This window comes from Cynocephalus volans, chromosome 5, assembly GCF_027409185.1.
Source record: "Cynocephalus volans isolate mCynVol1 chromosome 5, mCynVol1.pri, whole genome shotgun sequence".
NCBI lineage: Eukaryota > Metazoa > Chordata > Mammalia > Dermoptera > Cynocephalidae > Cynocephalus > Cynocephalus volans.
The window spans coordinates 20536321-20553189 of NC_084464.1; positions in this window are offsets into that span (position 1 = coordinate 20536321).

A 16869-nucleotide genomic window follows, 5' to 3' on the forward strand; every position below is an offset into this window, starting at 1 on the left:
GGAAAACTGTACTATGATCTGGAACAGATATTTAGGAAAGAACACGAGTAAATTGCTTTGGTGCCAGGAAAATAAAAGCAAAGTAGCTATTATCTGGTCTCTTAACTACTTCAGTTTGTGAGCAAAAATAAAAGTCTTTATAATGTACATAATATATTTTCTCTAGATAATTTTTTTATATTCACAATTACTCAGCTCTGTTGCTGACGACTTAGTTCCATTTTTTTTCTTTTTTTGCTACTGTAGTTATAATAAATACTGTATTTTGAAGCAGGTAAGCAGAGTTTATTAAATTGTAGGACATGAGAAAATTTTATGATTCAAAACCAGTATCTTTAAAAAAAGTTTTTGCTACATGTTATTAAGGTGGTGTGTTTTAGAAGTTGCTTTACTTTGTGTATATGTGCGTATATGTATGTATGTATATTGGATCATGATGTAAGATCTAATCTCTCACTGTGAGTCCCAGAAAAGTTTATAAAACAGTGGCAAAGTGATTAACGAAGCCTGCTCGGGAATCAGACTGCCTGGGTTCAGATAGGAGTTGAGGTAGGTTCCTTAGCCTGTGTACCGACATTTCCTGATGTGTAAAATGGGCTGATGATGCCTATATTATGTGTGCTAGTGTGATAATTATATATGGAAATTTATATAGTTCTTGGCATGGTCCTTGGTGTGGAGGATTTAGTTATTTGTTCCTTAAAAAAAATTTTTTTTTTCTAAAGATGGCTGGTAAGGGGATCTTAACCCTTGACTTGTTGTCAGCACCTCACTCTCCCAAGTGAGCCATGGGCCAGCTGTTCCTTAAACTTTTTAAAAATCTTTTTTTTATTCTCCTTGGTCTGGAGCTGCTTTTTTTTTTTTCTTCTTCTTCTTTAATTATCTTCTAAATCATTGCTAGAAGAGCAATTACTGGTTGAAAAGTTACGACTGTATTTTTCTAGTCTGGCTCCATTTTATGGTTTTATAGAAAAATATGACGGGTATGGTGAGTACAGCCCTCACAGAACAATAAGAGTAGGAAAGTTAGAAGGTCTCCCCCGGGCTTTGAGAGAGCATTATAGATAGTGAAAAGTGGGTGTGTTTTGAGGTTGTCTAAAAAACCAGGTTTGAGTTATGGCTCATGCTAACTCGCCAGCATGGTGATTTGGGGGTAGGTCTTAAGTTCTTTGAATCTCAATTTCTTTCTCTGTTAAATGGGATAAATAATAACTATGTTATAGCTTGTTATATAGATTATACGAGCCAGAAGAAAAGTTAATTGTCTTGTTTTCCTCCATAATCCCTAGCAAAATGCTGTTTATATTCAGAGATTCAACACATGTTTTATTCACTGAATGATAGGTATAGTTGTTTTGGGGGGAAGTGATGCAAATTAACCAGGAAATGAGGTGTCAGTACTTTGCTCAGGATAAAAAGGAAATGTGAACTTCACCCACACAACTAACTGTCATCTAGAAAATCTGTGGGGGCTATGTGGTGAGAAAGGGGGAATGTGATAGGTTGCTGGGTTTTATTTCGTTCTGTTGAATTGGGATTTGCATCAATGGATTATAGTTGGTCCTTGAAGGCATTTCTTCTTGATCTGCATTTTATTTCAGTGTCTAAGTTACCTTCTGAGATCAAATTGGCCTGCATTTTATTTCAGTATGTAAATTACGTCCTGCCTAGTGGGTCCCCTTACCTCACTGACTCTGCTTTCTCCTCCTCATGTGCTCTAATATTCATGTTTTCATCTTAATGGTGAAAATTATCATTACCCAGCACTCACTGCCAGTTACATCTGAGGCAAACATCTTCTCCCACGCTTTTCTCAAAGTGATATTAACAATTTCCCATCAATGAGTTACCATTTTGTTTTAGGTTTTAAAGTATAAAACATTAGAGACTAAATCGAGCCCTTATTTCTTTTTCTTCTCACTCTCCCCAGAAGTAGTAAAAGTCTGTGGTTAGCATGCCACTTTATAATTTTAAAATTTTACTATGTTCGTTTATATACATAAACTATATGGTTATATTGTGGGCTTTGACAGTTTATATAAGTTGTATATTGTAACCTTTTGCAACTTAATGTTTTCACTTACCATTAGTTTTCGAAATTTAGCCATATTCCATATAGTGTAGATCTGATTCATTCATTTTAGTTCTTTCATATAGGGGAGAAAATAAGTTTGTTTATCCATTCCCTAGTGGCGAGGCAGTTAGGTTCTTTACAGTCTTTTGCTATTTGCAGGCAATGCACAGGTCCTTAAGCACGTGAGCCAGAGCTTCTCCTGCCAGAAACATAGAGCAATCGGGCTATTGCCAAATTGCCGTGGAGCTTGTATCAACTTGCACTCCCACCCCTTGTGAACATTTGGCCTTAGCAGCATCTTTTCAGCCATTCGGTGGATGTGTAGTGATAATTGGTTATGGTATTAAATTGCACCTTTTGCTTATTAGTGATGTTAAACATTTTTGCTTTTGTTTTTTGGACCAGGTTTCAAATCCATTAGACCCTTTTTAAATTTTAATTAATTTGTAAGACTTCTTTATATGTCTGCACATTAATCCATTGTCTGCTGTATCTAATGCAAATACCCTCTCACACATTTTTACCGTTTTTGTTTTTTTTTTTTTTTTGGTCATATAGATGATTTGGTTTTAATCTGTCACAATCATCAGTGTTTTAAGGGTTCGGTTTTTTGAATAGTGCTTTAAAGAATTCTCCCTAATACTAATATTGTAACAGTGTTTTCAATATTTTTTTGTTAAGTATTCAAAGTTTTGATTTTCACACTTAATGTTTTTAATCTGTTTTTGTGTATGATGTGAAGTATGGATATATATTTGTATTTTTCCTCCATGGCTAGCCTAACAATTTTTCATAGTTTATCTATTCTACACTGATTTATAACACCCTTTCTATTCACAGTGTCTACATATAAATAAATTTTTGGCTAGGACTGAAAAAAAAAAGCAAAGAAATAGGATGATAAATATAAATGGGAAGAAGATGTTTTCAGGCTGGCCAGTTAGCTTAATTGGCTAGAGTGTGGTGGTGATAACACCAGGGTCCAAGGTTCAATCCCTGTGCTGGCCAGCCACCAAAAGGACAAAAACAACCAAAGTAAGGAAGATGTTTTCAACAAGTACAAATACAACAGTAACAAGAATAATTTCAAAAAATTTAAACTTATCAATTAAAAACACACATTATCTACTTGTCTTGAATATAAAAATAAAATCAAGATTCATGCTGCTAAGACAAACCCAAACAGTACCATAGACATATTTTAAAGTTTTAAAATAAAGTGCAGAAAAATAATATTAAAATACCATTGAAAAAACAATTCATGTGGGAGTATTTATATCAGAAGAATAGAATGTAAATTCAAAAGCATTAATAGACATAAAGAAAGAGACGACATCTATATGAAAAGAATAACATCCCCAAAACTCTAACAATTATAAACTTGTACACACTTGATGGATTTAAAATTTCTAAAGCATTATCTGACAGAATTATAATGATAATGAACAGATATAATATAAAAATATATAATTATAATGAACAGATGTAGACATGATTGGTGATTTATCAAATAAAAAAGACTGAAGATAAATGAAATGAGATAATCGAAAAGATTAAAAAAGTAACCCTGAGGAAAATAAGAGTAGGCCAATAAAAAAGCTAAGATAAATATGAGAAAGCAAAATCGTACACAGAAAACAAAAAATTAGTGGAGTGGTTTCATGGAGATAAGTGCAGCAGATGTATGTTGAAAAAAATGAGTGAAAAGATCAAACTGAAGCAAAACTAATAAAAGAAGCAAAGAAGGCAAGTATTAATCAATGTTGGAAATGAAAAAAGGAACGTAACTATAGATTTAGTTGTATTTCCAAATTATAATAATATTTTTATTTTTTTTAATAGATACATAAAACACCTATCAAACAATACACAAAAAACACACTGGTTTCCTCCAGGGACAACTAGGTTGCTGAGAGGCAGAAGCGAGAGGCAGAAGTGGAGGCAGATTTTATTTTGAACAATGTGAATGTATTGTCTGTTCAATAAAACTTTAACTGAAGAAAATAAGCTTAAAAATTACAAATATAATATAATGCCATGACCAAGTCAACTCAGCTCATTTTTTAAAATATGAACTCAATTAAAAAATGGAATTATTGGATAATCAATAACAATCAAAAATTAAATTAAAAAATGTGTTTCCCTCCACTCACTCCTCCTAAGAAAAATGACAAAAATTACCGCCAGAACTCTTACAAATCAATGAGAAGAAAAAAAAAATGACCCAAAGGAAAAAATGGACACAGTACAGGAACAGGCAATGGCAATTCACAGAAGATAAAACCCAAATGGTTAACAGAAATATATGGCGCGGGTGAGACAAAAAAAGCTCAAATGTGCTTGTATTTAGGAGAATTCTAATTAAAGAGATATCGTTTCATTGCATTGGCAAAATTTTAAAAATCTGACAGTACATGGGTGGAAAGGGTGTGGGTCAAAGCAATTCTCCTACATAGCTGTTAGGAAAGAATTGACACATCTCTTGGCACAGTGCGGTGTCACTGTTAGAAAATGTGTGCCCTGGGATTCAGGGATTCCTCTCCTGGATGTATATTCTCTAGTGAAATTCTCACCTGTGTGCACAGGATGACATGCTCAAGAATAATCATCGTAGCCTTGCTTACAATAGAGTTAACCGGAAACAAAGTAAATCACAAGAATAAATAAATTTTGTTACAATCATGCAAAGGACGTCTATACAGCAATAAAATCAATAAACTAGAAAGAGACAGGTATAGAGATAGATGAGTCTCAAAGACAATGTTCCGAGAAAATAAAAGTTGCAGAAGGTGTGAAGTATGATACATCTATATAAAGCTTAAAATGATAAAAAGATTATACATTGTTTATGATTACATATATACAGAAAACATATTCAAATATAGATGGAAATTATCAGTCACAAATCAGAGAGGGCTTGGAATGGAGTTCACACAGGGACTTAATCACATGTAAGACGTGTTTTAAAAGAAAAGATGTGAAGCAAATAAGGTAAAATAGTAAAAACTGGCAAAGCTGGGAACTGGGTACTGGTGTATGTTATGTTACTTTCTGTATGACATGTTTGAAATATTTGATAATTTCAAAAATAAAATTAAAGGCTTACTCCAGGGCTTATTACCAGTGGCAATACTTGCAGTGGCAGTGCTATGTGGGTAGCACTACATCTGTTCCTTTACTGCAGTCATTGCCAATCTATCCCCCACTATTGCTACTAGAGGACCCACCTCCTTTTTTTTTTTTTTTTTTCTTTTTCTTTTCTTTTATTTTTTTTTTTAATTTTATTTTGTCGATATACATTGTAGCTGATTATTGCTCCCCATCACCAAAACCTCCCTCCCTTCTCCCTCCCCCCCTCCCCCCCAACACTGTCCTTTCTGTTTGCTTGTTGTATCAACTTCAAATAATTGTGGTTGTTATATCTTCTCCCCACCCCCCCGGTTTGTGTGTGTGTGTGTGTGTATATGTGTGTGTGAATTTATATATTAATTTTTAGCTCCCTCCAATAAGTGAGAACATGTGGTATTTCTCTTTCTGTGCCTGACTTGTTTCACTTAATATAATTCTCTCAAGGTCCATCCATGTTGTTGCAAATGGCAGTATTTCATTCGTTTTTATAGCTGAGTAGTATTCCATTGTGTAGATGTACCACATTTTCCGTATCCACTCATCTGATGATGGGCATTTGGGCTGGTGCCAACTCTTGGCTATTGTAAAGAGTGCTGCGATGAACATTGGGGAACAGGTATACCTTCGACTTGATGATTTCCATTCCTCTGGGTATATTCCCAACAGTGGGATGGCTGGGTCGTATGGTAGATCTATCTGCAATTGTTTAAGGATCCTCCATACCATTTTCCATAGAGGCTGCACCATTTTGCAGTCCCACCAACAATGTATGAGAGTTCCTTTTTCTCCGCAGCCTCGCCAGCATTTATCATTCATAGTCTTTTGGATTTTAGCCATCCTAACTGGGGTTAGATGGTATCTCAATGTGGTTTTGATTTGCATTTCCCGGATGCTGAGTGATGTTGAGCATTTTTTCATATGTCTGTTGGCCATTTGTATATCTTCCTTAGAGAAATGCCTACTTAGCTCTTTTGCCCATTTTTTAATTGAGTTGCTTGTTTTCTTCTTGTAAAGTTGTTTGAGTTTCTTATATATTCTGGATATTAATCCTTTGTCAGATGTATATTTTGCAAATATTTTCTCCCACTCTGTTGGTTGTCTTTTAACTCTTTTAATTGTTTCTTTTGCTGTGCAGAAGCTTTTTAGTTTGATATAATCCCATTTGTTTATTTTTCCTTTGGTTGCCCGTGCTTTTGGGGTCGTATTCATGAAGTCTGTGCCCAGTCCTATTTCCTGAAGTGTTTCTCCTATGTTTTCTTTAAGAAGTTTTATTGTCTCAGGGTGTATATTTAAATCCTTAATCCATTTTGAGTTGATTTTAGTATACGGTGAGAGGTATGGATCTAGTTTCATTCTCCTGCATATCGATATCCAGTTATCCCAGCACCACTTGCTGAAGAGGCAGTCCCTTCCCCAGTGAATAGGCTTGGTGCCTTTGTCAAAGATCAGATGGCAGTAAGTGTGTGGGTTGATTTCTGGATTCTCTATTCTATTCCATTGGTCAGTGTGTCTGTTTTTATGCCAGTACCATACTGTTTTGGTTATTATAGCTTTGTAGTATAGCTTAAAGTCAGGTAGTGTTATGCCTCCAGCTTTATTTTTTTTTGCTGAGCATTGCTTTGGCTATTCGTGGTCTTTTATTGTTCCATATAAATGTCTGAATAGTTTTTTCCATTTCTGAGAAAAATGTCTTTGGAATTTTGATGGGGATTGCATTGAATTTGTATATCACTTTGGGTAGTATGGACATTTTCACTATGTTGATTCTTCCAATCCAGGAGCATGGAATATCTTTCCATCTTCTTGTATCCTCTCTAATTTCTCTCAGCAGTGGTTTGTAGTTCTCATTATACAGATTTTTCACCTCCTTGGTTAACTCAATTCCTAAGTATTTTATTTTTTTGGTGGCTATTGTAAATGGGCAGGCTTTCTTGATTTCTCCTTCTGCATGTTCACTATTGGAGAAAAGAAATGCTACTGATTTTTGCGTGTTGATTTTGTATCCTGCTACTGTGCTGAAATCATTTATCAATTCCAACAGTTTTTTTGTAGAGGTTTTAGGCTGTTCGATATATAGGATCATGTCATCTGCAAACAGGGACAGTTTGACTTCATCTTTTCCAATCTGGATGCCCTTTATTTCCTTCTCTTCTCTGATTGCTCTGGCTAGTACTTCCAACACTATGTTGAATAGGAGTGGTGAGAGTGGGCATCCTTGTCTAGTGCCTGTTCTTAAAGGAAAAGCTTTCAGCTTTTCCCCATTCAGGATGATATTAGCTGTGGGTTTGTCATATATGGCTTTAATTATGTTGAGATACTTTCCCTCTATACCTAACTTATAGAGGGTCTTTGTCATGAATGAGTGCTGAACTTTATCAAATGCTTTTTCAGCATCTATAGAGATGATCATATGGTCCTTGTGTTTGAGTTTATTAATATGGTGTATCACATTTATTGATTTGCGTATGTTGAACCAACCTTGCATCCCTGGGATGAATCCCACTTGATCGTGATGAATAATTTTTTGTATGTGTTGCTGTATTCTGTTTGCTAGTATTTTAGTGAGGATTTTTGCATCTATATTCATCAAGGATATCGGCCTGTAGTTTTCTTTTTTGGTTATATCTTTACCTGGTTTTGGTATCAGGATGATGTTTGCTTCATAGAATGAGTTTGGGAGATTTGCGGAGGACCCACCTCCTTAAAGAAACTTGTAATCTTTCCGTAAAGGAAATAACCCTTTTGTGAAAAAGATAACAATCTCTAATATATCTCTTCTATAAAGGGGAACTTTTATAGATGGAATATTTTTTAAAACTTTACTTGTTTATTCAGTGCTTGATTAAACCAGTCTTTGAAAACAAAGAACTATATAATAAAATTAACTACATTATTTGAGAACTTTCTTTTGAGAACATTTTCTTTCGTGGCCATGTTTTGGTTACCAATCTTGCAAGCATGCAAGAAAGATTAAAATCTAAAAATAAGAACCAAAAGAAGTCAAACTATCCCAAAAAAAAAAAAAAAACTAAAAAAACTAAAAAACATATTTTTATTTTTTTATTAATATCATTTTTTTAATATTCTAGGATGTTGTTGTAGAGCAGTTGGTGGGGGGGAAGGGGAAGGAAATGGGATAGAAGAAGGAGGAAAGAGGAGGAGTGGGATTGAGGCCTGTCACACCACCCCCCCATTACCATAGGGGAGACCAGGTGGCTTCCTGCAGTGTCTTGGTCATTGCTGGGCTGGGAGCTGATGTCCAGAGTTGTGGCAAAAGCCCTCACCCCCAGCACTCCAGCTCGGGAACCCTGGGCCCTTCTTGCTGCAACTCAGTGGTCAGTGGTTGTCACTGAGCTGGTTGTGCATGTCGGACCAGTGTGGCCGAGGCCCTCAGCCCCCACCCTCAGGATTAGTTGTGGGTGTCAGGTGGCATGGCTGAGGCCCCTGGCCATCCCCATTTCTGGCTTGGTATCCCAGGGGACTTCCGGTCCTTCTAGGTGCTATAGGTATTCTTTGATGAAATGGGACTTTTGCTAGTTAATATGAAACTATGTCTCTGGTTGTGAGTACTTTGTTTTTACTTTCATTTCTGTGTTGGATTATTTGCTGTTCCCACCACTTAAACTCAGCACTGGAACTAATTTGCTGTCCTTTGCTTATGTCTACAATGGGGGATCTTCCTGTGGGGACCAGTACTTGAGCTGTGTGGTTGAGCTAAATTGCTGCTTTGCTGCTGTTTCTCTAGGGAAGGCTTTCTGGGCAGCTCAGGGTTTAATGGTTGACTTTATAGGTACTTCTGGCTCTCATGAGAACCTGTATATCAGGGTTGTGTAGAAACTCTGGTCTGGGCTTGAGTCTTTTCATCAAACTGCACCCCCTGCAATTCTATATTCCTGACCAGTCTCCTCTGAGTGGTCCTGTGCTGAGTGGGGTGCAGATCAGCTGTCCTTGCTGTGCCCCACCCAGTGTTCCCCCAGTGGGCCCATCTCCCCCCCACCTGTGCTGCAAACACTTCCCATGGGATGGGCCGTGCTTCAGTCACTTGCAATGACTCACCAGCCTCTGAGTGGCTCCTTTTTTTCAGTTGTTGTTGCTCTTTAGTCCTATGTGGGTTCACAGGACCCCTGTTAGTTGTCTTGCTGGCCTGGGGGCCACCAAGGCCCTCTTCTCCCCTGCTGCCTCCAAGAACTTCATCTGAAGGGCACAGCTCTGGCCTTTGCCAGCTCCTGTTTCAGGCACTCAGCAGCTCCAGCCCGGACATGGCTGGGGCTCAAAACAGTCAGAGCGGTTCTTTCTTTCTCTCATTGTGGCTTCTCTGGCCTTCGGGCACTCCGTGGGTCTCTCCTCCTTTTCCCTGAGCTCTAGGTGCCCCAGCTTGGCTGTTGTTGCTTCTTTACAGTTGTAATTGGTTTATTTGTGGGAGACAGTGATGCTGGGGACCATCTATTCCACCATCTTGACCAAAAGTCCATATTTTTAAAATACTAAGACCGTAGTGAAAGACTCATGTTTCAAGGAAGTAATTTTATATTTACTTATGTAACAGACGATGTGATGTGAAAACTCATATTCCTGTCAATGATTACGTTCTTTTTAAGTGATATGGTATATAAAATAATTAATATTAATAATATTAAATAATTAATATTAACATTGACAAAGACTTAATACTTCTTACCCAGTTTTATATAACACAAACTGAAACATTATCAATAGAATCCGGGGGGGAAAAAAGTCAATCAACCCTGAGAAGAGTGTGGGGCAGACACAGCTTCTTAATCCACTGGGGCACAGGTGTTTTTCTCTGCTTCTTTCTCTGCAGAGTCAGCTGTATTATTGATGCCTGATTCTGTTTTCTCTGCTTTAGCCATTAAACAAACTGAAAATTCAGGCGAAAGCCAAGTGTGGCTTTCCTTGTTTTTGTGTTCATCCGAATATAAGGAAGTTTAATCACCTATTAAGAAAAAAATCTGTCATGTAAAATGTTGACAATATTACACATGCAGGTAATTTTTCTTTAGAACAATGAGACAATTGGAAGAATTGAAAAGGTCAATAATTCTGTTTTCGGAACCTTTTGTTTGGTTGTGAATTACGAAAAATGCATTTCTTTATATTAACCTATTTACATAATTCCCTCAGATACGGCCATTTGCTCTATATGTATTAGTTTTTTTCTTGTTTCAATCTATAATTTTCTTTATTTTCTTCTTCCAGATAACACTGTTGTCTAACATTCATAGTGGGATGGAATTAGCAAATATTTATTGAGTATTTACTATCTCCAAGAAATAATATTTTAAGTTCAAAAAGAGATGACAAGATTATAGAATCTAGTGGTAAATGAATGGAGGATTGTTATGCATTGTTTGAAGCTTTTTTCCATGTTTAAAATTTTTATAATAACTTGCTTGGAGACAATAATCAATCATATGAGAAACGAAATATTCTGAAAAGTGAGGAATTGACAGAAAATGTTTTCTGGAAAGGAGTTATAGTCTGTCTTTCCTGCATAATTTTTCCTCTTGCATCCTTACACACGTGTGCAAAGGGGGCTGAATCCAGGTTGTCTGCAGCTTTCTTCCTATGCTCAGGGTGATGTTCCCCAGTACTGTCCCTGATATCACCATGAGAGAGCACGTGAGGTCATAATGAGGCCATGTGCCCTGGTCCTGCCAGCCCCTCTTTGACTGTGGCAGATTCCTACCACTGACTGACCCACCCGGGGGGAAATGGTCAGGATTTACCTGGGTTGACATGTTTCCTCTAATGTCTTCTAAGGCTGCATTGCAAAAACAACTTTTCTGTTTTGTCTCTGCACTGCCTGTCTTTTCTTTTCCTAATTCCAAGTCATTCTTTTTTTTAGTAACTCCAGCATTTATTTGTTCAGAAACTTTGCATCTGAGAAAACTCGCATTGGAAAAATCCACATAGTTTAGAATTACACATGAGGAAAATGGGATTTCCAGATAAGAATTTTGTTTGTTTTCATCTTCATGAAAGAGAAGCACCTACATTCCTACTTATTCTGCCTTAAATTAGAAAATGACACATCTTGCATACTGCTACTAATGTCATTAATAAGACTCACCCACTCCCCTGTGAAATACACAGACGGCGAAAATGTCTATTATCGTTTATTTAATAATAACATTAGTGGAAAATTACCTACATCTCTAATGGATAATGGCCAACTGGGCTCTGCAAATAAATCATAATATTACTTTTTTCCCCACAACATTTCTTTTTTAATGGGAAGTCAGAAAACAAAAAGAGGACAATTTTAGTAGTATGTTCATATTCAAGTAGGTTTTGCCAAATCAAATTATTCTAATGTTGTTTAACAAATAACCACTTTTCTGACCTTGTAAACTTAAGTATCACTTCTTGATTTAATCTCAAATATAAATTCTCTTTATGATTAATACCACTACTACCTAAATTGTCTTCTATAAAAATAAATTTAGTACTAACTTTCCAGGTTGTCATTTGTAGAAGAGCAAATTTTAGGTAACAATCAGTGAAAAAGTTAGTTAAAAGTTACAGATACCTTTCATATTATCTATACCAAAATTTCTTTTCTCTTATGGCAATATTCTAATTTTCAATTTATTTTGACTCAGTACAGTATTCAAGTTACCAATTTTAAAAATATTTTGTCACGAGTTTTGTATAAAATACTCAACTGGTAGTACGATATCTGTTAATCTTCAAAATTTGGGTGATTTTTCAACAGCTTCTTTGCATTCATTTATAATAGTTTTCCTTTTCAGGTTTGTTTATATAACTGATTCTGATCTTTAGAAGCTTTTAAAAACTTTTGATGCCTGAGCCTCCCACTCACCCCCTCCCAAATCAATTAAATCAAAATCTCTGGGAATAGGGCTCAGGCAGTAGCATTTTTAAAACTTCTCACATGATTCTACTATACAATCAGATCTATCCTAGGATGGTGCTGTCTCCACAATGAATAGAAAGGCACATGTTGAAAGAAATTCTGCCTCCAGACTGCAACATAGAAGTTCTGCCTGAGTTTCCAGCCTTTGGACTCAAGACTGCAACATCAAGTTTTACCTGAATCCTTGACTTGCCAGCCCCCACAATTCTATGACTCCTCCCGCACCTTTTTGAAGCTCACCCTGAACTGCTCTCACTACTGCCAAGAAGAGAACTCCTAGGCTCCCGAGAGCTCACTACCATCTACAGCTCTGAAAGCTCATAAAAATTTGGGGAAAAAGAAAAAGTATGTAGAGACTTCCAGTCAAGATGGTGGAATAGACGGTCCCTAGCATCACTCTCTCTCACAAATCAATGATTTAAACTATAAAAACATAGCATCAAGATCATGCAGAATGGGGAGACGTCCAGCAGGGGAGGCAGAAGCTCGCGGACACCACATGCTCTGCGGGGCCATCGTCACATGATCTGGCAGATAGGCTTCACTGCCGCCACCAGCTCGATTCCCAGCCTGGCCCAGTGCGCACAGAGTGGGGAGACGTCCAGCAGGGGAGGCAGAGGCTCCACAGAAACCGCACACCCTATGGGGCCTCCACTGTGTGATCCAGCAGGTAGGCTTCACCGCAGGCACCCGGCTCCATTCCAAGCCAGGCCTAGTGCACTCGGAGCAGGGAGACGTCAGGCAGGGGAGGCGGGAACTCCACGTGGACCACACTGCAGACGCGTGACCCAGCAGCCCGGCCAATGTGTATGGAGAACTGAGTCATCCAGCAAGGGAGATAGAAGCTCCGTAGAGTCCACACACCTTATGGGGGGGCCACCACCATGCGATCCAGCAGCAGGTAGGCTTCACCACTGCCACCTGGCTCCATCCCAAGAACGGCTTAGCACACGTGGAGCATGGAGATATCCAGCAGGGGAAGGGGAAGCTCCCGAGAGACCACATGCTCTGCGGTGCCTCCGCACATCCCAGCAGCCTGGCTAAGAGCACAGGAAACAGGGAGAAGTCCAGAACGGGAGGTGGAAGCTCAACAGAGACCACACACCCTGCAGTACCGCCCTGTGATCCAGCAGCCCAGCTGAGTCCAAGCTGACCAGAGAGGTGGCTCACTGGAGAGGCCCAAGACCCAACGCAGCCACACATGCAAGGCACTAGTTGCCAAATGTGCAGTCACTGAGGTAGCCATGCCAAATTGGCAACCACAGCAACATCTTAGTCAGTCAAGAGTGTCAAACCTGTGGACTATGAAACCCCATGCTACAATGAATAAACATCAAAGAAAAGATACCAGAAATACAAAAAATCAAGAAAGTACACTACCAAAGAATAATAACTCTCAAGCTCTAGATCCTATAGAACAAGAAGCCCTTGAAATGACTGACAAGGAATTTCGAGTGATAATTCTAAAGAAAGTGAATGAGATACAAGAAAACTCAGCTAGACATCATGATGAAATGAGGAAAAGTATACAGGACCTGAAAGAAGAAATGTACAAGGAAATCAATGCCCTGAAAAAAAATGTAGTAGAACTTGCCGAACTGAAGAAGTTATTCAGTGAAATAAAAAACACAACAGAGAGTTTAACCAGCAGGTTTGCGGAAGTTGAAGAGAGAACTTCTGAACTTGAAGATGGGCTGTTTGAAATAACACAAGCAGACAAAAAAGAAGAAAAAAGAATCAAAGGCATTGAAGAACTTCTGAGAGAGATATCAGACAACCCAAAGTGCTCAAAAATCTGAGTCATGGGTATTCCAGAAGGGGAGGAAAAAGGAGATTGCATTGAAAACATATTCAACAAAATAGTGGCAGAAAACTTCCCAGGTATAGGAAAAAATGACAGATCTTCAGGCCCAGGAAGTGCAACGATCTCCGAAGGTATTCAACCCAAAAAGGTCTTCTCCAAGACATGTTATAGTCAAATTGGTAAAACTCAAAGACAAAGAGAGAATCTTAAAGCTGCAAGAGAGAAGCATCAAATCACCTATAAGGGAGCCCCAATCAGGCTAACATCAGACTTTTCATCACAAACCCTAAAAGCCAGAAAGGAATGGGATGATATATTCAAAATACTAAAAGACAGAGATTGTCAGCCAAGAATACTCTACCCTGCAAGGCTATCCTTCCGAAATGAAGGGCAAATAATATATTTCTCAGACAAAGAAAAACTGCAGGAGTTCACCACCACACGACCACGCTTACAAGAAATTCTCAAGGGAGTACTGGGTTTGGTTCCTGAAAAATAACTACCAATGCCATAAAAACCCAAGAAAAATCTAAACACACTAGTATAATAAAAATGGCATTCATGAAGAGAAAACAAGCAAACAAAAAGTCTATCTACAACCCAAGGAACTAAAAAATATGGAAAACAAACAGTAAATCAGAAAGAAAGGAACAAAAGACACCTAAGACAACCAAACAATAATCAATACAATGCTAGGAATAAATCAACACTTTTCAATAACAACTCTTAATGTAAAAGGCTTCAATTCCCCAATCAAAAGACACAGACTGGCTGACTGGATTAAAAAGGAGGACCCAGCTATATGCTGCCTTCAAGAGAACCACCTCACCCAAAAAGACTCACATAGACTAAGAGTGAAAGGATGGAAAAAGATTTACCATGCAAACAGAAAAGAAAAACGAGCTGGAGTAGCTATTCTTATATCTGATAAAATAGACTTTAAACTAAAAACCATAAAAAGAGACAATGAGGGACACTACTTAATGATAAAAGACTGATCCATCAAGAAGACATAACAATCATAAATATATACAAACCCAATGTTGGAGCAGCCAGATTTACAAAATAAACTCTATTAGACCTATAGAAGGAAATAGACACTAATACCATAATAGCAGGGGGCCTGAACACCCCAATGGCAATATTGGATAGATAATCTAGGCAAAGAATCAGCAGAGAAACACAAGATCTAAACAATACTCTAGACCAATTGGACTTCATATCAACAGAACATTCCATCCAACAACCTCAGAATAGTCATTCTTCTCATCAGCACATGGGTCAATCTCCAGGATAGATCACATATTAGGTCACAATTCAAGTCTCAACAAATTCAAAAATATTGGAATTATCCCATGTATTTTCTCACAGCACAATGGATTAAAATTAGAAATCAATAACAAATGAAATTCTGGAAACTATACAAACACATGGAAATTAAACAGCATTCTACTAAATGACATATGGGTCTAAGAAGAAATCAAGCAAGAAATCAAAAAATTTATTGAAACTAATGAAAATAATGATACACCATACCAAAACCTGTGGGATACTCCAAAAGCAGTACTAAGGGGGAAATTTATTGCATTAAATGTTCACATGAGAAGAATGGAAAGATGGCAAGTGAACAACCTAACATTTTACCTTAGAGTAGTAGAAAAACAAGAAAAATCCAAACCTAAATTTAGCAGACGGAAAGAAATCATTAAGATCAGAGAAGAACTTAATGAAATTGAGACCCAAAAAACAATACAAAAGATCAATGAATCAAAAAGTTGGTTTTTTAAAAGATAAATAAAATTGACAAACCATTAGCATTGGCTAATAAAAAAAAAAAGAAGAGAGAAGATTCAAATAACAAAAATTAGAAATGAAAAAGGCGATATTACAACTGATTCATCTGAAATACAAGGAATCATTCGAGACTACTATAAACAACTATACGCCAACAAGTTTGAAAATCCGGAGGAAATGGATAACTTTCTGGACACACACAAGCTCCCAAAACTGAGCCATGAAGACGTAGAAAATCTGAACAGACCAATAAAAATAAAGGAGATTGAAGCTGTTATCAGAAGGCTCCCAACAAAGAAAAGCCCAGGACCAGATAGATTCACAGCAGAATTATACAAAACATTCAAAGAGGAATTGACACCGATTCTTTACAAACTATTCCAAAAGATTGAAACAGACGCAAATCTCCCAAACTCATTCTATGAAGCAAACATCATCCTGATACCAAAACCAGGTAAAGATACAACCAAAAAAGAAAACTACAGGCCGATATCCTTGATGAATATAGATGCAAAAATCCTCACTAAAATACTAGCAAACAGAATACAGCAACACATACGTAAAATTATTCACCACGATCAAGTGGGATTCATCCCAGGGATGCAAGGTTGGTTCAACATATGCAAATCAATAAATGTGATACACCATATTAATAAAGTCAAACACAAGGACCATATGATCATCTCTATAGATGCTGAAAAAGCATTTGACAAAATAAAACATTCATTCATGACAAAGACCCTCTATAGGTTAGGTATAGAGGGAAAGTATCTCAACATAATTAAAGCCATATATGATAAACCCACTGCCAATATCATCCTGAATGGGCAAAAGCTGAAAGCTTTTCGTTTAAGGAAAGGAACTAGACAAGGATGCCCATACTCAGCACTCCTATTCAACATAGTATTGGAAGTACTAGCCAGAGCAATCAGAGAAGAGAAGGAAATAAAGGGCATCCAGATTGGAAAAGATGAAGTCAAACTGTCTCTGTTTGCAGATGACACGATCCTATATATCGAACAGCCTAAAGCCTCTACAAGAGAACTCTTTGAGTTGATAAATGATTTCAGCACGGTAGCAGGATACAAAATCAACACACAGAAATCCATAGCATTTCTATTCTCCAATAGTGAACATGCAGAAAGAGAAATCAAGAAAGCCTGCCCATTT